Below are 24,920 nucleotides of genomic sequence, written 5' to 3'. Positions count from 1 at the left end.
GTAACCTGTTTTTGGACTGCTGCGTGCCTGCCAGATAACAGCTGTTGCGATGTCGATGCTCCTCTTCTTCAGAGCTATTGGCAGCGGCACCCTCTTCCCCCAATGGATGCCAAACTGGGTCATCCATCACCTCCTCTTCAATGTCATGTGCACCTTCCTCTGTGTCACCGTGTACAGTGGTATAGTATGCGGGAAGGGGCACCTGAGTCTCATCAGGTTCAGAATCTGGCTCTGTACACTGCGAGGACAATGTAGTGCTCTGAGTGAATGTACCAGCAGAATCATCTATCAGTGGCTGTGCATCAGTGCACTCCATGTCAGATTAATCTTGGCCTGGGTAATTCACCATTTCACTTGACAATACAGGCATGGTATGTGAAAACAGCTCCATGGAGTAATCATTAGTATGGCCTGCGTCATCCTTCAATCTTGGTTGGGGTGAAGGACACAAGGAAAGGTGTGGTTGATGAACATGAGCCTCCAATGACGACTAAGTGCTTTTATTTTTTACAACTTCAGAAGAGGAGGCGATAGAGCTGGAGGCTGAGTCACCAATGTAAGACAAAACTTTTTCCTGAAGCTCTGGCTTTAAAAGCGGTTTGCCAACTCCTAGAAAACTAAGCCTTCAAGGCCTTGTGGAGCCAGACGATGACGCAGGCTCAACACTTCCTGCATTCGGTCCTATTTTGCTTTTGCCACTGCCTTCAGAGTCCTCCTGGATGGAGAAAGAAAAATGTTGTGAAGAAGAAACGGAGAGTGGTGGTCATGGGGGATTCCCTGTTGAGAGGAACAGAGGCCGCTATCTGCAGACCGGATATAACTTCAAGAGAAATGTGCTGTCTTCCAGGTGCAAAAATTAAAGATGTGACTTACAGGATATCAGGACTCTTCAGACCTACAGATGACTACCCATTCCTGCTACTACATGTGAGGACAAATGACACTGCAAGAAACGACCTGGAAACCATTTGCAGAGACTTAGGCAAGAAAGTGAAAGAACTGGGAGCGCAGGTGGTCTTCTCTGCCATCCTCCCAGTGGATGGCCATGGAACAAGGAGGTGGAATAAGATTCTGCAGGTGAACAACTGGCTACGTCGATGGTGCCGTCAGCAACGATTTGGATTTATGGATCACGGAGTGAATTACTTTTACGATGGACTACTTGCTAGAGATGGGGTGCACCTTACGAAGACTGGAAAACATGTATTTGGAAGTCGCCTTGCTACACTTGTAAGGAAAGCTTTAAACTAGAACAACATGGGAAGGGAAGCAAAAGACCAGAAAAAGCCATACATCTGAAAAATGCTATTGAGAACTCTGCTATTAGAAGTGGAAAGGAAGAACAAAGACGAAAGAATCTAATTAATAAAAATATTGGAGAAAGAGAAACCAATCACAAACTAAAATGTTTCTATACTAATGCACAAAGCATGGGCAACAAACAAGGAGAATTGGAACTACTAACACAGGAAAAGAAATATGATGTCATTGGAATCACTGAAACTTGGTGGGACAATACACATGATTGGAATACAAGACTAGAAGGATACAACTTATTTGCAAGAAACAGACTTGATAAACGAGGAGGTGTCGCATTGTATGTTAGAAACGCGTATATCTGCACAGAGATTGAAGCTTCAGAGACTGGGAGTACTGTGGAAACTGTTTGGGTAAGAATACAAGGACAGAACAATGGAAAGGACACCATTGTAGGCATTTACTACAGGCCTGCAGCTCCAATTGTGCTCTCCTGGAATTCATGAAACTGTCCTTTGACAAAACGCAACACCAGACTGGACTTGCCGACTGCAGATTCACCCAGTAACACCAACTTAAACTGGCAGATCTTACTGGCCTGAGACTGGCCGTTCGGCCTCGCTGCTCCTCTCCCGGCCATTTCCTCAAAACAAAATTACAAGGAATGCTCCAGAGTGACCCGCGGGTCTTGGACTCGGTCGCCTCCGTGATAAGACTCTGCCCTTGTCTGGAACTGCTCCCTCACATTATCACAAGCCCAGGAAAGTCGCTTACAGTTCTCCATCCTCTGGAGCATTCCTTGTAATTTTGTTTTGAGGAAATGGCCGGGAGAGGAGCAGCGAGGCCGAACGGCCAGTCTCAGGCCAGTAAGATCTGCCAGTTTAAGTTGTTGTTACTGGGTGAATCTGCAGTCGGCAAGTCCAGTCTGGTGTTGCGTTTTGTCAAAGGACAGTTTCATGAATTCCAGGAGAGCACAATTGGAGCTGCATTTCTTACACAATCTGTCTGTTTGGATGACACAACGGTAAAATTTGAGATCTGGGATACAGCAGGACAAGAGCGATACCATAGCCTGGCACCGATGTACTATCGGGGAGCGCAAGCTGCCATCGTAGTGTATGACATCACCAACCAGGAGACGTTTGCATTTACTACAGGCCGCCTGTGCAAGCTGAAGATATGGATGAACTCTTTATGCATCAAATGGCCAAGTTCTCCAAAAAAGTATGACATAGCTGTCATGGGAGATTTCAACTATCCAGACATTTGTTGGGAATCTCTCTCAGGCAAAACTAACAGGTCAAGGAAATTCTTATCCTCTCTTGCTGACAACTTTATCTTCCAAAAGGTAGGGGAGAAAACAAGGGGAACTGCTACCTTGGATCTAATCCTTACAAACAGGGAGAAAATGGTTGAGGAGGTTAAAGTGGCTGGGACCCTAGGAGGTAGCGACCATGCTATTTTAGAATTTTGGATAACTAGAGGAGGAAGACATGTGAAGACTCAGACATCAAGGCTAGATTTCAGAAAGGCAGATTTTAAGGGATTCAGAAAGAGAATTGGAGGGATCCAATGGCTGGATATCCTTAAAGACAAAAATGTCCAGGAAGGATGGGAAATCTTGAAAAATGAAATTCTCAAAGCACAGTTGTTAACAATTCCAAAAAGAGGGAAGAATAGGAAGCATTTAAGGAAACCAGGATGGATGAACACAGAACTTAAGCACATGCTAAAAAGGAAGAAAAAAAATGTTTATAAAATGGAAAGAGGGAGGCATATCTAAAGAAGAATATAATGCTGTCTGCAGAACCTGCAGGGAACAAATCAGATTATCTAAAGCTGACAATGAATTGAGGCTTGCAAGAGATGTCAAAAGCAATAATAAAGGATTTTGGGGATATGTCAAAAGTAAAAGAAAAGTCAAAGATGCTATAGGATTTTTACAGGATGAAAATGATGAAATGGTAAGACAGGATGTTGAGAAGGCTGAACTTTTAAATTCCTATTTTGCATCTGTTTTCTCTCAGAAAGGAAATGTAACATCAACTGTTCTTCACTGTCCTATTAAGGGAATAGAAGAATCCAGGATATCTATAAACAGAAAGATAGTGAGGAAACACTTAGCTAACCTACATGAATTCAAGTCACCAGGTCCAGATGAATTACACCCCAGAGTACTGAAGGAGATAGCAGAAGAAATTTCTGAACCCCTCTCCATAATCTTTGAAAATTCTTGGAGAACAGGAGAAGTCCCAGAAGACTGGAGAAGAGCAAATGTTGTTCCTATCTTCAAAAAGGGGAAGAAGGTGGACCCAGGCAACTATAGGCCGGTGAGTCTGACTTCTATACCAGGAAAGATCTTTGAACAAATTATTAAACATGTATGTCAGTACCTGGATAAGAATGAAGTGATTAAACAGAGTCAGCATGGGTTTCTAACTAATAAGTCATGTCAGACTAACTTAATTTCCTTCTATGATGGAATCACTGATTGGGTGGATCAAGGAAATGCTGTAGATATAGTATATCTTGACTTCAGCAAAGCATTTGACAAAGTATCTCATACAATCCTTATTGAAAAAATGTCTAAGTATGGAATGGACAAGGAAACTGTTAGGTGGATTCATAACTGGCTTAGTGATCGGACCCAAAGAGTGGTCGTAAATGGCTGCACATCCAGTTGGAAGAATGTCTCAAGTGGGGTACCACAGGGCTCTGTCCTGGGCCCTGTATTGTTCAACATCTTTATCAACGATTTAGATGAAGGAATTGAGGGTAAACTGATTAAATTTGCTGATGACACAAAGCTAGGAGGGATAGCTAATACTAGAGAAGAGAGGATTCAAAAAGATATAAATAAACTGGAGAAGTGGGCAGCAACAAACAGAATGGTTTTTAACAGGGAAAAATGTTAAGTACTACATCTGGGCAATAAAAATGAAAAAAGCATATACAGAATGGGAGGAATAGGGCTAAGCAACAGCACATGTGAAAAAGACTTGGGTATACTAATAGATCACAGACTGAATATGAGTCAACAGTGTGATGCAGCAGCAAAAAAGGCAAATGCAATTCTAGGATGTATTAACAGAAGCATACAGTCTAGATCACGTGAAGTCATTATTTCCCTCTACTCCTCTTTGGTCAGACCTCATCTGGAATATTGTGTCCAGTTTTGGGCACCACATTTTAAAAAAGACATCAACCAACTGGAGCAAGTTCAGAAAAGAGCAACCAGAATGGTGACCGGTCTGCAAACACTGTCTTATGAGGAAAGGTTGCAGGATTTGGGAATGTTTAGTTTGCAAAAGAGAAGACAGAGGAGACTTAATAGCTGTCTACAAATATCTAAAGGGCTGTCACATTGTAGAAGAATCAACTTTATTCTCATTTGCACAAGGAAAGACTAGAAGCAATGGGATGAAACTGAATGGGAGGAGACACAGATTAGATATTAGAAAAAACTTTTTGACAGTTAGAGTGATCAATGAGTGGAACAAGCTGCCACGAGAAGTGGTGAGTTCTCCTTCAATGGAAGTCTTCAAACAGAGGCTGGACAGACATCTGACTGGGATGATTTAGCGAATCCTGCTTTGAGCACCAGCCTTCCTCATTTTTGGTAGAAATGTAGACAAAATCCAACAAACTATAAAGTAATGTAAAACAAGGTGTCTATAGGACTGGGGAGATTTTGAATTTCTGCACACTTGTGGACACTTTTGGATTGTGTGAGGCCCACTGAATATCACAGCGCTATGTCACAGGCTCGATGTCGCAGGTGTGAAAAATGTCACTAGAGGATAACGGAGATTTTGAATTTCTGCACACACTTGTGGACACTTTTGGATTGTGTGAGGCCCACTGAATATCACAGCACTATGGCACAGGCTCGATGTCGCAGGTGTGAAAAATGTCACTAGAGGATAACGGAGATTTTGAATTTCTGCACACACTTGTGGATTGTGTGAGGCCCACTGAATATCACAGCGCTATGTCACAGGCAGAAATTGGCTAGTGTATGACAAACTGCAACGTGTATATAGAATTGGGCAGAATAGGAATCTCCCTAGAGTGTAGGTCTGTAAGAACGGAACAAGTCCTCGACTTATCCTTACAGAGCGACACACAGAGCTTCACTGTGGCCGTGATAACAGCCATTACACGGTACTGAGAGAGGAGCGTGCACGTACAAATCTGTCCGGTGTACGTAAAATTGTCAAGCTCCGTGTTTTTTAAGTATACGGACTGACACACGCTGTCTCTATAGTTTTGAATGTGATCAAACAGCAAATATATTTAACTGTTTGAAAACTAGAAGGTGCAGGTCTGTAAGAACAGAATATGTCCTCGACTTATCCTTACAGAGTGACACACAGATAGCTTCACTGTGGCTGTGATAACAGCCGTTACACGGTACTGTGTGAGGAGTGTGCACCGCTGTATGGTGTGAAAAAATGCACGCTCAGTACCTCACCAGGACAAAAAAAATAAAAAAAAATGGGATTGCTTTTAAAAAAGCAGTTTGCAGAGCAGTGGGTAAACAGCAATGCAGCCGTCAGGAAGCCTTAGAAGGCAACCTAACAACCAACACCGCTGATCCAGCAAAATCTAGCCTCCACTTGCACTGCACACACAGTGACTGGTGTGTTGTACAGGCAAAATCGCTAGCAGCAGAAGCAGTTTTTGGTGTCTTCTTCCCTGCCTAACGCTCTCCCTACAAAATCAGCAGCAGCTCTCCCTATTCTGAGATCAGCATGAGTAACATGGCGGTCAGCGTGCACGCCCTTTTATACCCCCTGTGACCCCCACCAAAGCAAGCCAATCACTTGCATGCCTTTCTGAAAGATGGTGGTGACCCCTGCCTATGTCATCACGTTGCCCACAGTGTCCGTGGATCCTGATTGGCTGAAAGAGCGCAAAACAAACTTTTGAAACGCGACTTTGGCGCTTAAGTCGCCGACCTCGTGGCCGACCTCATCCTAGGGTCGGGTTTCGTTTAATGAAACCCGACTTTGCCAAAAGTCGGCGACTTTTGAAATTTTTCAACCCGTTTCGCTCAACTCTAATTGTCATACTACTGTGTTTTCTCTTTTTTTAATTATAATGACAACCCAAAACATCCAAATCAACCTGATCACTCTTGACCAGGGTGATTTGGATGTTTTGGGTTGTAATAATACATACCACATTTTTTTAATACCGTGTATTGCCCCCTCTAATATCAATTAATGACTGCTTGAAGTCGTTTGTGGTAGTTATGGATAAGGTTCTTTATTTTCTCAGATGGTAAAGCTGACCAGTCTGACCACCAAAAAGTTTTGATGTTATCATTCATATTCTCTGAAAAAAGGCCAAGATAGCTAAAGTTCTACAGGGGTATGTAAAGTTTTGAGCACAATTGTATCAGTGATAACATCGGAATGGAGTATTTATAAAGAGAGAAAAAAAAAAACTCTGCATCACCATTAAAAAATAAACTAAAAACTTTATTCATAACATTAAAATCATGAAAAATAACGCCCACAGGTAACAGCTCTATTAGTGATCTACCACTCACACTGACAAAATATTGCAACATTTGTTAATAGTGAGCTGTACTACTGCAGGTTGTGAGTTCAGAAGCAGAGGACATAAGCACAGCGATGCATTGCTATGTACAATGTACCTCTATGTACCTTTATTGTAGTTGAAGAAAATATTTTTTTCATATTAAATAAACTTAAAAAAATGCCAGTTTCAATAACCTTTTCATCCCCCCCCCCCCCCCCCAGTATTATTTTTTTTTTTTTTTTTAACTTTAATGACTAGACCACTACTGGGAAGTTTCACCACTGTACCATGTTTTCTCCATTTGTGGATAATGGGTCTCACTGTGGTTCGCTGGAATATCAAAGCTTTAGAAATGGCTTTATAACCTTTTCCAGACTGATAGATTGGAATTATTTTCCATCTCATTTATTCATGCATTTCTTCGGATCGCAGCATGATGTCTACCTTTTGAGGATCTTTTTGTCTACTTCACTTTGTCAGGCAGGTCCTATTTAAGTGATTTTTTGATAGGTGTGGCAGTAATCAGGCCTGGGTAGGGCGAGGGAAACTGAAGTTTGCTTTTCAAAGATGTGACAAACCACAGTTAAAAAAAAAAAAGTAGGGGGCAATAACTTTCACACAGGGCCATGCATTTTCTTCCCAATTAATAAAGACCTTCATTTCCAAATTGAATTTTGTGTTTACTTGTGCTATCTTTGTCAAATATTTTAATTTGTTTGTTACTCTGAAACATTTAAGTATGACAAACATGCAAGAGAGTAAAAAATCAGGAGGGGTGGGCAAAAAGTATTTCACATCACTGTACACTACCGGGCCACACAGATCTTTATATGAAGTATGTACCCACCACATCTCCTGTATACACAGTAATGACTCCCTACAAGTAGTGACTTAACCCCTTCCCGACCAGTGACAGCGTATGCGTCATGAAAGTCAGTGCCAATCTGACCAATGACGCATATGCTGTGTCATGGATTTAAAGCCCCCCGCGGGTAGGGTGACAAGGGTCAATGAAAGGTCACCCAACGCGCAGATACAGGGGGCTTTGTACTTCACCACAAGGGGGGTGGCTTTGCCCCACGTGGCAGAGTGATAGTAATATTTAATCAATGAAATTTGATGAAATATTACTAGCCAGCCATGGCCGATGCTGCAGTAGCATCGGCCATGGCTGGAGATGCCGATCTGACCCACCCCACATGGTTACCGGGGGCGATCTGCCCCCCGCAGCTGAATGACAGGGGCGATCGGCTGCCGCTGTCATTAACTGCTCCCCCCACCTTCCCTCCCCTCCCACCCCCCGGTACCTTTCCGAGTGCCGCTGTCGCTCCTGGTGTCCCGGATCATGGGTGCCGCCATCTTTGAAAATGGCGGGCGCATGTGCAAGTGCACCCGCCGGAATTTGCGGCTGCAGATTTCATTCATTCATTTTGATCACTGTGATAAACTTTCACAGTGATCAAAGTAAAATAAAAAGTAAATTAGCCCCCCCTTTATCACCCCTATAGGTAGGCACATATAATGAAACAAAGAAAATATTTTTATTTTTCCATTAGGGTGAGAATTAGGGTTAGGGGTGTATTGGGGTAAGGGTTGGGATTAGGGTTATGCTTGTGGTTAGGATTGTGTTGGGGTTAGGGTTGGAGTTAGAATTGAGGGGTTTCCACTGTTTAGGCACATCAGGGGGTCTCCAAACGCAACATGGTGCCACCATTGATTCCAACTAATTTTGCATTCAAAAAGTCAAACGGTGCTCCCTCCCTTCCAAGCCCCGACGTGCGCCCAAACAGTGGTTTACCCCAACATATGGGGTATCAGCGTACTCAGGAAAAATTGCACAACTTTGGTGGTCTAAATTCTCCTGTTACCCTTGGGAAAATAAAAAATAGCATGCTAAAAAAATCATTTTTGAGGAAAAAAAATGATTTTTTATTTTCACTGCTCTGTTATAAACTTTTGTGAAGCACTTGGGGGTTCAAAGTGCTCACTACACATCTAGATAAGTTCCTTAAGGGGTCTAGTTTCCAAAATGGTGTCACTTATGGGGGTTTTTCACTGTTTAGGCACATAGGGGCTCTCCAAACGTGACATGGCGTCCGATAACTATTGGAGCCAATTTTCCATTCAAAAAGTCAAATGGCGCTCCTTCCCTTCCGGACCCTGCCGTGCACCGAAAGTGGTTTATGACCACATATGAGGTATCCGTATACTCAGGAGAGATTGCCTAACAAATTTTAGGATCCATTTTATCCTGTTGCCCATGTGAAAATGAAAAAAACTGAGGCTAAAAGAAAATTTGTGAAAAAAAATTCTTTTTTTTTACAGATCAATTTGTGAAGCACCTGGGGGTTCAAAGTGGTCACTATACATCTAGTTAAGTTCCTTGGGGGGGGTCTAGTTTCCAAAATGGGGTCACTTGTGCGGGAGCTCCAATGTTTAGGCACACAGGCACTCTCCAAACACGACATGGCAAATGCTAAATATTCCAGCATGTTTTCCATTCAAAAAGTCAAATGGCACTCCATCCCTTCTGAGCCCTGCTGTGCACCCAAACAGTGGTTTATGACCACATATTAGGTATCGTGTACTCAGGAGAAATTGCCCAACAAATGTTATTAGAATGGTGTCACTTTTGGGTATTTTCTGCCATATAGACCCCTCAAAGTGATGTCAAATGTGAGGTTGTCCCTTAATTTTTTTTTGTAAATTTTGTTGTAAAAATGAGAAATTGCTGGTCAACTTTTAACCCTTATAACTTCCTAACAAAAAATGTTGTTTCCAAAATTGTGCTGATGTAAAGTAGACTTGTGGGAAATGTTATTTAGTAACTATTTTGTGTCACATAACTCTCTGGTTTAACAGAAAAATTCAAAATTTGAAAATTGCAAAATTTTAGCCAAATTTGATTTTTTCCACAAATAAATGCAAAAGTTATCGACCTAAATTTACCACTAACAAAGCCCAATATGTCACGAAAAAAATAATCTCAGAATCGCTATGATGCGTTCCAGAGTTATCTCATAAAGGGACACTGGTCACAATAGCAAAAAATGGCCTGGTCATTAAGGTCAAAACAGGCTTGGTCATGAAGGGGATAAAATACAATGACCAACTTTCTACTCTGCTTTCTGTGCCACCGTGTGGGCTGAGGCACAGTCTAGTAACGTCCTCACGTGTGGGCTGAGGCACAGTCTAGTAACGTCCTCACGTGTGGGCTGAGGCACAGTCTAGTAACGTCCTCACGTGTGGGCTGAGGCACAGTCTAGTAACGTCCTCACGTGTGGGCTGAGGCACAGTCTAGTAACGTCCTCACGTGTGGGCTGAGGCACAGTCTAGTAACGTCCTCACGTGTGGGCTGAGGCACAGTCTAGTAACGTCCTCACGTGTGGGCTGAGGCACAGTCTAGTAACGTCCTCACGTGTGGGCTGAGGCACAGTCTAGTAACGTCCTCACGTGTGGGCTGAGGCACAGTCTAGTAACGTCCTCACGTGTGGGCTGAGGCACAGTCTAGTAACGTCCTCACGTGTGGGCTGAGGCACAGTCTAGTAACGTCCTCACGTGTGGGCTGAGGCACAGTCTAGTAACGTCCTCACGTGTGGGCTGAGGCACAGTCTAGTAACGTCCTCACGTGTGGGCTGAGGCACAGTCTAGTAACGTCCTCACGTGTGGGCTGAGGCACAGTCTAGTAACGTCCTCACGTGTGGGCTGAGGCACAGTCTAGTAACGTCCTCACGTGTGGGCTGAGGCACAGTCTAGTAACGTCCTCACGTGTGGGCTGAGGCACAGTCTAGTAACGTCCTCACGTGTGGGCTGAGGCACAGTCTAGTAACGTCCTCACGTGTGGGCTGAGGCACAGTCTAGTAACGTCCTCACGTGTGGGCTGAGGCACAGTCTAGTAACGTCCTCACGTGTGGGCTGAGGCACAGTCTAGTAACGTCCTCACGTGTGGGCTGAGGCACAGTCTAGTAACGTCCTCACGTGTGGGCTGAGGCACAGTCTAGTAACGTCCTCACGTGTGGGCTGAGGCACAGTCTAGTAACGTCCTCACGTGTGGGCTGAGGCACAGTCTAGTAACGTCCTCACGTGTGGGCTGAGGCACAGTCTAGTAACGTCCTCACGTGTGGGCTGAGGCACAGTCTAGTAATGTCCTCACGTGTGGGCTGAGGCACATGTAAATAACATCTTATACTCACCTACAGGGCGGTCTGGCATTATGTTTGTCACTGTTCTTCTTCCAGTACAGTCCTCCTTCCCGTGGATGATGCATCCTACATCATCCACACAACCTCCCCCATGACGCTTCTGTGCAGGAACACGTCTGTCCTGCCGATCACAAAGCAAAGTATTGCAGAGAGAAGTGAGTCTGCACAAAAGCGCGATGGAAGACACTGAGTGGATGGACTTAGGACGCGTCGTCGACTCAAAGAAAAAAGGACAGTGATAGATGAGGCAGCGGCACCGGATTAAGACTAGTGAAGCCCATTGGATGGGACTGACCCGCAGGCAAATCTAATAAAAAAAAAAAAAAAAATAATATACGAAGTTATGCAGGTTGGCATTCTAGAATGTTGTGTATATATAAGGGCATTCAGATAGTGGTCGTGCTTTATAAAATGCTGTATATAGAGGGTATACAGGTAGTGGTCGTACTATATATACAGCATTCTAGAATGCTGTATATGGCGAAATACAGGTAGTGGTAGTACTTTATATGGGGGGAGGCATAAACAATGATTGAATACCCAGTAGTAAATAAACAGCAATAATGCATGAAAATATAAAGGTACTTGGTTAACACACTTGATTTAAAAAAAAAAAAAAAAAATGCAAAAGCCATCCTACCATTTCACAGTGACCCTAATTGGTACAGTCCTAACTAACCCCTTAGTGACAGCCATTTTGCAGCTTAATGACCGGGCCAATTTTTACAATTCTGACCACTGTCTTTATGAGGCTATAACTCTGGAACGCTTTAACGGATCATGCTGATTATGAGATTGTTTTTTTGTGTCACATATTGTACTTCATGCTAGTGGTAAAATTTCTTCGTTATGACTTGTATTTATGAAAAAAACGAAATTTGGCGAAAACCGGATTACTTACCGGTAATACTCTTGTAGAGTCCACGACAGCACCCACTGAGAGAGGGGATCCGCCCCCGGAACAGGAAACCTACAGAGAGATAAATGGGGCGGTCCCCCTCGCTCCCTCAGTTTGTGTTACCGAGAACGGAGGAACCGCCATACATGTTTTAGTCAAACTGTTTGGGCGATTCATCTATCTTACCCCTATGCAGTTTTAAGCTTACTAAGTTTAATCACATATCTAACTTAACTCATAATCTCCACCACCAAGGAGACCCATGTGTGCAAAATTAATACGGGAGGGAAGTGAGCGGGTGCTGTCGAGGACTCTACAAAAGAGTATTACCGGTAAGTAATCCGGTTTTTCCTCTTCGCCACGACAGCACCCACTGAGAGATTTTCAGAGATAATCACTTGGGCGGGCACACCGTGTTAAGGACTGATCTACCAAAAGTTAGATCCTCGGTAGAGGACAAATCTAGTCTATAGTGACTATAAAAGGTAGATGGAGAAGACCAGGTTGCAGCCTTACATATTTGTTCAATTGGGACGTTCGCCCTCTCGGCCCAGGAGGATGATATGGCTCTAGTAGAGTGCACCTTAATCCCCAGTGGAGGGTCTTCTCCTTTTGCCAAATATGCCATTGTGATCGCATCTCTAATCCACCTGGATATCGTGCTCGTTGTAACTGCAGACCCCTTTCTGCTGCCCTGGAAGGAGACAAAAAGAGACCTACTCTGCCTCCAGGGACTGGTCCTATCTAGATAGGCTAGCACGGCTCTCTTCACATCTAAGGTGTGATATTTCTCCTCGTCCTGTGTTGACGGGTTCTCATAGAATGAAGGTAGGCATATCTCCTGAGATGTATGAAATTTAGATGCCCGTTTGGGTAGGTAGGACGGGTCCGTCTTTAAAATCAGACTGTCTCGTGTTATTAACAGGAACGGAGGGTCTACTGATAGAGCGTGAAGATCACTCACCCTCCTGGCCGATACTAAGGCCACTAGCATAGCCGTTTTCAATGAGAGGCACATTACTGATGCTGAGCTTATGGGCTCAAACGGTGCCTGAGTGAAGGCATCCAAAACTAGAGTAAGGTTCCACGCTGGTAGCCGAGGCATATGCAGCGGTTCTGCTCGCTGACAAGCCGAGATAAACCGAGTCACCCATCTATTTGCTGCCACGTTATAGTTAAACAGGGCTCCTAGGGCTGATACGTGGACCTTTAGAGTGCTCACTGAGAGTCTCAATTCTCGGCCTTTTTGTAGAAACTCTAGAATGGCCGTAATGGGTACTTCACCGGCTAGTTTTGTTGGGTGAAAGGCCAGGAACTTCCTCCACACCTTAGCATATATTTTTGTTGTGGACTCCTTCCTGCTTTGTAGCAGGGTATTGATTAGGTTCTTTGAGAAACCCTTCTGCCTCAGTAGCTCCCTTTCAAATTCCAGGCCGCTAGGTGCAGGGCTTTGGCCTGTGGATGGTAGCAGGGTCCCTGCGAGAGAAGATTCTGGTGCAGCGGCAGGATCCACGGGTCGGTTACTGATATGGCTCTCAGCCATGAAAACCACGGTCTTTTTGGCCAAAACGGGGCTATCAAGATGACCCTCGCCCTCCCCTGTCTTATTTTCCTGACTACTGTTGGTAGTAGCACCATTGGAGGGAAGGCATAGGCTAGTTGGAATGCCCAGGGTGCTTGGAGGGCATCTAGAATGTCTGGGTTGTCCGACCTGTAGAGTGAAGCAAACCTTTTTACGCGCCTGTTGGCTCTGGTTGCGAATAGGTCTCTCTCTGGTCTGCCCCATTCTGACGCTATCATTTCAAAGACGTGTCTGCTGAGGACCCACTCGCCCTGGTATAGGGCCTGGCGACTGAGATAGTCTGCTCGGGAGTTGTCTACTCCTCTTATATGGATAGCTGACAAGGAGAGAAGATGGACCTCGGCCATTTCCAGGATCTTTCCCGCGATAGACATCAGTGGCATTGACCGCGTGCCTCCTTGCCGGTTTATATAGGCCACTGCGGTGGTATTGTCTGTCTGGATCTTTACGTGGGTGCCCCTTAACTGCGGGAGAAAGTGAGATATCGCATAAAAAAAAAATCGCTGTTAGCTCCTTTACATTAGAGGAGGCCTCTATTTCATCCTCACGCCACCAGCCTTGTACCATGTGCTCCTCTAGATGGGCTCCCCAACCTAAGGGGCTGGCATCCGTGGTGAGTATTTTGGAGGGAGTCACCCACCACTGTACTCCCTTTGATAGATTGGAAGGATTTAACCACCATTTTAGGGATTCAACCACCTCGGGCGATAGGGACATCTTCCCTTCCAGCCTCCCCTGCAGTCTGTCTCCTGCAGAATAGCCCACTGCAGTTCTCTGGAGTGGAACTGAGCCCATTGCACCGCTGGAATGCACGATATCAGAGACCCCAGCAAGGACATACCCTGTCTCAATGATATTACGGGTTTTCCTGTAGTATTCTGTATCTTATCGATTATGGCCATTACCTTGGCGTTCGGCAGAAAGCACTCCTCAGTTACGGAGTCCACTTGCAGGCCCAAAAACCTCTGACAGGTCACTGGCTCTAGTCTGGACTTCTCCCAGTTAATTAGCCAACCCAGTGTTTGTAGGGATGAGATAATCCTAGCTATTCTCGCTTCACACTGTGAAACAGAATTCCCCACTATGAGTAGGTCGTCTAAGTAAGGGACAACTAGGGTGTCATTCAGCCTTACATACATTACTTCCAGCATCAATTTTGTAAATACCCGAGGAGCCATGGATAGCCCGAATGGCATTGCCGCAAACTGGAAATGCTGAATCCGACCTTTGAACCAGACTGCTACCCGCAGGAACCTCTGGTGCCCTCGATATATGGGGAGATGGTAGTAGGCGTCCTTTAGGTCCAAGACTGCCATATAACACCAGGGAAACAAAAGCTTTATTGCAGACTTAATCGACTCCATTTTAAACGACCTCAGTCTTAGGAAGGTATTAAGTTTCTTTAAATTTATTATAGTCCTGTAAGAGCCATCTGGTTTTGGGACTAAAAATAGAGAATAAAAGCCCATCCCTATTTCATTGTCTGGGACCTCTACTAGGACCTGTTAAGTTAGCAGTACTGCAATCTCCATCTCCAGCGCTTCCTGCTGTGTCAGGGACTTCCTGGAAGTCAATATGAAGGAGTTCGGTGGATACCGAACAAATTCTAATTTCAGGCCTGATGATACGATATTCATGGCCCATGAATTTGATGTCACCTTCTCCCATTGGCGGCTAAATTTTAATAGCCTGCCACCTACCGGCATAATGATTTTATCGGGATCTGTCTCCCCTGAAGGGACGCTTCCCGAATAGGTTGCCCCTTTGTTTGGGGTCCTTATTTCCCCAGCGGTCCTGGGGTCTAAAGTCTTTCTTTTTACCAAACGGCGGCTTCCTGTAGGCCCTCCTGTTGAACGGAACATACGGGTTAGGGAAACCCTTCTTCCTCTCCCCCGCTTTTGTCAAAATCTCATCCAGTTCCGTGCCAAACAAGTACTTACCCTGGCAGGGTATAGCACACAGTCTAGTTTTTGTTTGTGTGTCACCTTTCCACCCCTTCAACCATAAGGCCCGCCTGCCTGCATTAGTCAGTCCTGCCGCTCTAGCCGATAACCGGAGAGAGTCCGCGGAGGAGTCGGAGAGGAAGGCCGCTGCTCCCTTAATGAGGGGCATAGAGGAAAGGAGTCTATTCCTAGCTACTCCATTCTTAATATTGTCCTCTAAGTCATTCAGCCACACCAACAATGATCTTGCCGTACATGTGGCTGCTATTGCGGGCTTAAAGGCTGCCGTACATGCCTCCCAAGATCTTTTAAGAAATGTATCGGTTTTCCGATCCAAAGAATCAGCCAAGGTTCCCGAATCCTCTACCGGCAGAGAGGATCTACGAGAGGTAGAGGCCACTGCCGCATCCACCTTGGGGGCTCTTGACCAGGCTATTAACTCCTCATCGTCAAAGGGGTACTTACGCTTTGACGTTAAGGGGAGGAAGGTTCTTTGACCTTGTTTTTCCCACTCCCTTTTAACTAGCTCTTTAACAGCTGGTACCACTGGGAAAGCCTGGACCTTTCTACGGGAAATGCCTGCAAACATTATGTCCTGTGGGGTCTTGGGGTCCTTACTTTCTGGCAACCCCATGGTATTTCGGACAGACTTCACTAAATTACTGACACTGTCCGTGGGGAAACACGTTTGGTCCTCGTCCTCTGAGGAAAGGTATTCCTGGGATTTGTCGGAATCTAGTTCCCCGGTTTCAGATGGCGATTTTGACGCCAGCGAGGCTCCTCCTCCTGGCAAACATATTTCTCTTGCGGAGGAGTGACCCCCCAAACTACTGGAACCGCCTAAGGCCCGTAGCTCCTCTCTTATAATTGCCCGGATATCCTCCTTCTTTCGTGAGGACTCCTCCTGTAAGGCCTCCTCAATACATGATTGGCATAATCTCTTAGGGTGGCCGTCTGGGAGGGGCTGAGAACATAAGGCACACTCTCTATGTTTCGCCTTCTCCGTTCTTTTAGCCTAAAGGGGGTATGGACCAGAAAGAGAAGGCTATCAATTATATATTCTGACCGCAAAACACTCACCCATGAGTTTCGTCAGTAAACTACCGGCTGCGGGGTCCGCGACCCAGGCTGAGGCGAGGCATGGGACGACTTTTCTTTGCGTTTTTTCTCCAAGGGCTCGTCTTGCCTGGAAGGTCCACTAGATTCCTTCCTGGAGCGGCCACTTTTCCTGGTGCTACTACTTCTCCTTGTAGCACTGCTCTGTCTACTGCCATGTGGGGATTGCACTGGCTGACCTAACGGGAGCGAAGCTGGGTCATCTAAGGACGACATGACTGCGCACCCCCGCTGCATTTGTGGCTTCTTTTTATAGCCGCTGCTATAGCTGCTCCTCTTCCTCTTTTTTTTTTTCGTCCACCATTTTTTTTTTTTTTTTTGCACCTCTGCGCATGCGCGGGCGTTCTCCCGCGATCTTTGCCTCCTGTCTGACCCCGGAACTTCTCCACTTCCGGGTTGCCTCTGCTGGGGAAGCGCTCGCTCACAGCAGAGCACTGATGCGGCGGCTGTCCCGCTGTGCCTCCCGGGTATCTGCACCCGCCACCAACACACGGGGTCCTTCTCCCCTCCACAGGTGGCCGGTTATTGTTACCTGTAATGCGCCCCCCTCGGGGGGGGGGGGGTATTTCACCATTCTCCGCAGTGAGCCTTGGCACCAATCTCACCTCCGGCCTCACCTGCATTACCAGCTGTGGGGGGGGGGGGGGGGGGGGGGACATACACCTCTCCGCCCGATGCTGCCTCCAGTCCTGGGGCCCCTGCTGCTCATATTCTGCACGCAGGCGGCTACCAGACCAGGAATCCTCTTCTGTGGGTTCCTTCCCAGGAACAGGAAACCAAACTGAGGGAGCGAGGGGGACCGCCCCATTTATCTCTCTGTAGGTTTCCTGTTCCGGGGGCGGATCCCCTCTCTCAGTGGGTGCTGTCGTGGCGAAGAGGAAAATTTTGCAATTTTCAAACTTTAAATTTTTATGCCCTTAAATCAGAGATGTGTCTCACAAATTTCTTAATAAATAACATTTCCCACATGTCTACTTTACATCAACACAATTTTGGAAACAAATTTTTTTTGTTAGGAAGTTACAAGGGTTAAAAGTTGGGCAGCGATTTCTCATTTTTACAACAAAATTTACAAAACCATTTTTTTTTTTTTTTTTTTTTAAGGGACCACATCATATTTAAAGTCATTTTGAAGGGTGTACATGGCAGAAAATACCCAAAAGTGACACCATTCTAAAAACTTGACCCCTCAAGGTGCTCAAAACTACATTTAAGAAGTTTATTAACCATTTTCGTTCTTCACAGGAACTGAAGCAATGTGGAAGGAAAAAATTAACATTTAACTTTTTTTTTTGCAAAAAAATTTAGAACAAATTTTTTTTATTTTCACAAGTGTTAGACAAGAAAATGAACCAAAAAATTTGTTGTGCAATTTCTCCTGAATACGCCGATACCACATGTGGGGGTAAACCACTTTTTGGGCGCACGGCAGGGATTGGAACGGAAGGAGCACCGTTTGACTTTTTCAACGCAGAATTAGCTGGATTTGAGACTTGACGCCATGTTGCGTTTAGAGAGCCTCTGATGTGCCTAAACAGTGGAAACACCCCACAATTAACCCCATTTTGGAAACTAGACCCCTTAAGGAACTTATCTAGATGTGTGGTGAGCACAGAAGTTTATAACGTAGAGCCGTGAAAATAAATCATTTTTCCCACAAATTTTTATTTTTACAAGGATAACAGGAGAAATTAGACCCCCAAAGTTGTTGTGCAATTTGTCCTGTGTACGCCCATACCCCATATGTAGGAGTAAACCACTCTTTGGGCGCACGGCAGAGCTCAGAAGGGAAGGAGCACCGTTTGTTTTTCTCAATGCAGAATTGACTGGAATCAAGATTGGATGCCATGTCGCGTTTGGAGATGCCCTGATGTGCCTCAACATTGGAAACCCCCACAAGTGACCCCATTTTGGAAACTAGACCCCGTATGGAACTTATGTGGTGAGCACTTTGAACCCCCAAGTGCTTCACAGAAGTTTATAACGCAGAGCAGTGAAAAAAAATAATTATCTTTTTCTCAAAAATGATCTCTTTGCCCGCTATTTATTTTCCTTAGGGTAACAGGAGAAATTGGACCACAAAAGATGTTGTGCAATTTGTCCCAAGTACGCCGATACCCCATATGTGGGGGGAAACCACTGTTTGGGCGCATGGGAGAGCCTGGAAGAGGAGCGCCATTTTGCATGCAGACTTTGATGGAATGTTCTGGGGGCGTCATGTGTTTGCAGAGCCCCTGATGTGCCTAAACAGTAGAAACCCCCCACAAGTGACCCCATTTTGGAAACTAGACCCCTTAAGGAGCTTATCTAGATGTGGTGAGCATTTTGAACCCCCAAGTGATTCACAGAAGTTTATAAACGCAGAACCGTGAAAATAAAAAATCAGTCTAAGGCTAGTTTCACACTAGCGTACGGGCAAGGTGCGGAGGGCTGCAGACTATGCAGCTCCGCCCACAGCCACACCTCCTCCCGCAAGCTCCGCCTACTTCAGCATGCGTACCCTATCTTTTGCATTAGGTATGCAGGCTGTGCCGATGTATGCGGATGCCTCCGCATGCGTCATTTTGACGGTGTGGTGACCTGCGTCGAACGCAACATGTTGCATTTTGGCGTGGTCGCCGCACCGTCAAAACGACACATGCAGAGGCATCCACATACATCGCGGCACGGCCTGCATACCCAATGCAAAAGATAGGGTATGCATGCCGAGGTAGGCGGAGCTGAAGGGAGGAGCTGCGGCCGTGGACGGAGCTGCAGAGGAAGTCTGCAGCCCTCCGCACCTCGGGCATACGCTAGTGTGAAACTAGCCTTACCCTAATTCTAAGGGTGTGCACTAGGGTGACCGCAAAAAATCGATGTCGGAATTTTGTCCGTCTGGACCCCACAAAACGATTCCCCTTTCCAGATATTGAGATAGCCAAAATTTGAGCTCGATCAAACGACGTTAACCCGTGCCGCTCATCGCTCAAAGTTTGAAAAAAATCCAAATTGAGGTATTTTAAGATTTAGGTATTTTGCATAGTCTGTTAGACTATAAAGAATGTGACAACATTGCAGAAATAGCCCTGACCAAATTTTCGAACCATTTGTGGTATTTGAATGCAGAGTTGGTGGGATTATAGTTTTCTGATCCCACTATTACAATGAAAAGTTGTTAATGGCTAATAAATTGCTCAGTAGCACAGATGAACCATCAGAGCACGCTAGGGTTGTAAATCCAAAAGTTAGGAAAGAAAAATTAAAAGAGGTAGGAAGTACAACAACCTTCTGACAAAAGATGAAGAACAAAGCAATATGTCCTGCAAGTTGTAAGCAAATGCCGAGCATTATATTCTGACGTTTCAAAAACTACTTTAACAAAAGCTCTAGAATAGATAACTATGTAAAATTATCAACTCATGTAGGTTAGCATGCTCTGATGGTTCATCTGTGCTACTGAGCAATTTATTAGCCATTAACAACTTTTCATTGTCTATAATGGTGGGATCAAAAAACGATAATCCCACCAACTCTGCATTCAAATACCACAAATGGTTCGAAAATTTGGTCAGGGCTATTTCTGCAATGTTGTCACATTCTTTATAGTCTAACAGACTATGCAAAATACCTAAATCTTAAAATACCTCAATTTGGATTTTTTCAAACTTTGAGCGACGAGTGGCACGGGTTAACGTCGTTTGATCGAGCTCAAATTTTGGCTCTATCAATATCTGGAAAGGGGAATCGTTTTGTGGGGTCCAGACGGACAAAATTCCGACATTGCCCCCCATATGAGATCCGGTCACCCTAGTGTGCACACGTTGCGGATTCTGCTGCGGATCCGCAGCGGATTTGGCCCTGCGGATCCGTAGCAGTTTCTGCTGCATTGTACAGTACCTTCATTTTCTATGGAAAATGAAAAATGCAATGCACACGCTGCAGATTTTTCTGTGCAGATTTGCTGTGGTTTGAAATCCGCCACGTCACTTCTTTATGCAGAATTTGCAGCGGTTTTACACCTGCTCCATTACAGGTGTCAAACAGCAGGGGAAAAATGCAGGCTTATCTGCAACCCGCAGGTTATTTGACCTGCGGATTTACCCAAATCTACACGGAAAAATCCGCAGTGTGCACACACCCTAACCCTAAGGGTGCGTGCACACGCTGCATAATTCTCTGCGGATTTGAGAAAAACCGCAGGTCAAAAGACCTGCGAATTATCATTTGCCTGCGGATTTCCCCTGCGGTTTGACACCGTCATTGGGCAGGTGCCAAACCGCAGCAGAATCAGCACAAAGAATTGACATGCTGCAGATTTGAAACCGCAGCAAATCCACGCGGAAAAATCCGCAGCATGTGCACTGCAGATTACATTTTAGATAGATTAGAATGGTACTGTACACCGCAGCAGAAACTGCTGCAGATCCGCAGGACAAAATCTGCGGATCCGCAGCAGAATCCGCAGCGTGTGCACACACCCTAATTCTAACCCTAGCCCCAACCCTAGCCCTAATTTTAACCCTAACCCTAATGGAAAATTTGAAAAAAAAAAAATAAAAATTATGTATTAGCGTGTTTTTTACTTTTTATTTTGATCACTGTGATACTTTATCACAATGATCAAAATAAATGTATTACAAAATAAAAGTATTACAAGCGGGCGCACTGCGCCGCCCGCCATTTTCCAAGATGGCGGCGCCCACCGGAGCCCAGGATCACCGGAGGGGACCCAGGACCATCGGTGAATATAAGGGGGGGTGCGATCACATCAGAGAGAAATTTAATTGAAAATTGCGTTTTTTGTTTTTTTTTGCAGTCGCCATTAGGGTTAATAACGGCGATCGCAAAAACGGTTTCGGTAAAATCCGACCCGTTTCATGTTCTCTGAGGTCTCGGCTACCCCCGGCAGCAGAGACCCTGGAGAACATCCGACACTGGGGGGCGCTATTCACTTAAATCACAGCGCCGTTGATTAAGGGCGCTGTGGATTATGTACCCTTAATGACCGCCGTTAAAAGGCGTATCGGCGGTCGTAAACCCCTTCCTGACATCCGACGTACTATCCCGTCCACGGTACCCGGGCCCGTATGACCGTGGACGGGATAGTACGTCTACCGTGATCAGCGGCGCCCACGTGGTGAGCGCCGCTGATCGCGGCCGGGTGTCAGCTGATTATCACAGCTGACACCCGGCACAATGTGTCAGGGGTGGTCACGGACCGCCCCCGACACATTAACCCCTTGCATACCGCGATCAAACATGATCGCGGTGTACCGGGAGTTAAAGGGAAGCATCGGCAGGGAGGGGGCTCCCTCCGTGCTTCCCTGAGCCCCCCACGGCAGCGCAATGTGCAGCGCTGCTGCGGGGGGCTCCTTTCCTCCAGGCCCCCGAATCCAAGATGGCGACGGGGGCCTGAGGAAGCTGGCTTCCTCAGCGCCTGCAAAGCGCAGGCATGAGGAAGCCTTGTGCACTGCCTGTGACAGATTGCTGATCTGTCACAGTGATCTGTGATGTGACAGATCAGCGATCTGTCACAGGACAGTGATGTCCCACCTGGGACTATGTAATAAGGTAAAAAAAAAAAAAAAAAAAATGTAAAAAAAAAAAATCGCCAAACAAATTAGTAAAAAAAAATATTCCCCAATAAATTCATTTTTTTGAAAATAAAAAAAAAACAACAATAAAAGTACACATTAGGTATCGCCGCGTCCGTAATGACCCGCCCTATAAAACTGTCCCATTAGTTAACCCTTTTAGCGAACCCCTTAAAAAATAAAAATAAAAAACGAAGCAGAAAATAATGATTTATTATCATACCGCCAAACAAAAAGTGTAATAACGCGCGATCAAAAAGACGCATATAAATATCCATGGTACCGCTGAAAACGGCATCTTGTCCCGCAAAAAACGAGCCGCCACACAGCATCATCAGCGAAAAAATAAAAAAGTTATAGCTCACAGAATAAAGCGATGCAAAAATAATTTTTTATATAAAATAGTTTTCATTGCATAAAACCGACAAAAACATAAAAAAACGACCTAAATGAGGTATCGCTGTAACCGTACTGACCCGAAGAATAAAACCGCTTTATCAATTTTACCGCACGCGGAACGGTGTAAACGCACCCCCCCAAAAGAAATTCATGAAACGCTGGTTTTTGTTCATTCTGCGTCCCAAAAATAGGAATAAAAAGCGATCAAAAAATGTCACGTGCCCGAAAATGGTACCAATAAAAACGTCAACTCGTCCCGCAAAAAATAAGACCTCACATGACTCAGTGGGTCAAAATACGGAAAAATTATAGCTCTCAAAATGTGGTGATGCAAAAACTATTTTACAATAAAAAGCGTCTTTTAGCGTGTGACAGCTGCCAAAAATAAAAACCGCCATAAATAGTAAACCCCCCGTTATCACCCCCTTAGTTAGGGAAAAATAATAAATTTAAAAAAAAGTTTTTATCTCCATTTTCCCGTTAGGGTAAGGCTGTGTGCACACGCTGCGGATTAGGTGCGGATTCATCCGTGCGGATTTCAATAGAGGAGATGGCAAACCGCAGGAGAATCCGCAGAAAGAATTGACATGTCAATTCTTTCTGCGGATTGAAAACCGCAGATAATCCGCGCGTAAAATTCCGCACCGTCTGCACTGCGGTTTTTGATTCCCATAGGGAATCATGGTACTGGGGTCCACAGCAGCCAAAACCGCTGCGGAACCGCAGCAAAATCCGCAGCGTGTGCACACAGCCTTAGGGTTAGGGCTAGGGCTCAGATTAGGGTTAGGGGTGTGTTGGGGTTAGGATTGGAGTTATAATAGGGGGTTTCCACTGTTTGGGCACATCAGGGGCTCTCCAAATGCAACATGGCGTCTGATCTCAATTCCAGCCAATTCTGAGTTGAAAAAGTCAAATGGTGCTCCTTCCCTTCCAAGCTCTGCCATGCGCCCAAACAGTGTTTTACCCCCACATGTAGGGTATCAGCCTACTCAGGACAAATTGCAAAACAATTTTTGGGGTCCAATTTCTCCTGTTACCCTTAGGAAAATAAAAAATTGGGGGCAAAAATATCATTTTTGTGGAAAAAAATGATTTTTTTATTTTCACGTCCGAGTGTTATAAACTTCTGTGACGCACTTGGGGGTTCAAAGTGCTCACCACACATCTAGATAAGTTCCGTGGGGGGTCTAGTGTCCAAAATGGGGTCACTTGTGGGGAGTTTCAATAGTTTAGGTACATCAGGGGCTCTCCAAACGCACGACACCCGCAGACCATTCCATCAAAGTCTGCATTCCAAAACGTCACTGCTTCCCTTCCGAGCCCCGACGTGTGTCCATACAGTAGTTTTCTCCCACATATGGGGTGTCAGCGTACTCAGGCCAAATTGGACAACAACTTTTGGGGTCCAATTTCTCCTGTTACCCTTGGGAAAATGAAAAAATTGGGGACTAATTGATCATGTTTCTGGAAAAAATACAATTTTTTTATTTTCATGCCCTGGCATTATAAACTTCTGTGAAGCCCTTGGGGGTTCAAAGTGCTCACCTCACATCTAGATAAGTTCCTTAGTGGGTCTAGTTTTCAAAATGGGGTCATTTGTGGGGGGTTTCCACTGTTTAGGTACATTAGGGGCTCTCCAAAAGCAACATGACACCCGCAGACCATTCCATCAAAGTCTGCATACCAAAACGTCACTACTTCCCTTCCGAGCCCCGACGTGTGACCATACAGTAGTTTTCTCCCACATATGGGGTATCAGCATACTCAGGACAAATTGGACAACAACTTTTGGGGTCCAATTTCTCCTGGTACCCTTGGGAAAATAAAAAAATGGTGACTAAAAGATCATGTTTGTGGAAAAAATACGAAATTTTTATTTTCACGCCCGGGCGTTATAAACTTCTGTGAAGCACTGGAGGGTTCAAAGTGCTCACCACACATCTAGATAAGTTCCTTGGGGGGTCTAGTTTCCAAAATGGTGTCATTTGTGGGGGGTTTCCACTGTTTTGGTACATCAGGGGTTTTCCAAACGCGACATGGTGTCCGATCTCAATTCCAGCCAAAAACGTCAAATGGCATTGCTTCCCTTCCGAGCTCTGCCATGCGCCCAAATAGTGGTTTACCCCCACATGTGGGGTATCAGCCTACTCAGGACAAATTGCACAATAACTTTTAGGGTCCTGTTACCCTTGGGAAAATAAAAATTGGGGTGAAAAGATCATTTTTGTGGAAAAAATATGATTTTTTTAATTGTACCGCTGTACGTTATAAACTTCTGTAAAGCCCTTGTGGGTTTAAAGTTCTCGCCACATATCTAGATAAGTTCCTTGGGGGGGTCTAGTTTCCAAAATGGGGTCACTTGTAGGGGGTTTCCACTGTTTAGGTACATCAGGGACTCTC

At 45.2% G+C, this 24,920-nt stretch overlaps 1 long non-coding RNA gene and 1 pseudogene across 8 annotated transcripts in view; one reads left to right on the top strand and one right to left on the bottom strand.

Annotated features, from left to right (window-relative positions):
• The window catches only part of LOC141098481 (uncharacterized), an 86,311-nt gene that overhangs the window by 42,941 nt on the left and 18,450 nt on the right, over window positions 1-24,920 (bottom strand). For 2 of the 8 annotated variants that reach the window (XR_012234253.1, XR_012234259.1), the window contains exon 2: window positions 11,001-11,316. The exons of the other annotated variants lie outside the window; for them this stretch is intronic. This is a non-coding gene — a long non-coding RNA (uncharacterized lncRNA). The remainder of the gene's footprint in view (window positions 1-11,000; window positions 11,317-24,920) is intronic. 8 annotated transcript variants of the gene reach the window in all.
• On the top strand, window positions 1,938-7,244 carry LOC141098485 (ras-related protein Rab-5B pseudogene; annotated as a pseudogene).

Source organism: Dendrobates tinctorius, unplaced genomic scaffold, assembly GCF_039654945.1.
Source record: "Dendrobates tinctorius isolate UK_male_01 unplaced genomic scaffold, ASM3965494v1 ptg000092l, whole genome shotgun sequence".
Taxonomy (NCBI): Eukaryota; Metazoa; Chordata; class Amphibia; order Anura; family Dendrobatidae; genus Dendrobates; species Dendrobates tinctorius.
Note: the sequence above shows the minus strand (reverse complement) of the source record. Positions and strands in the feature narration are given on the sequence as shown.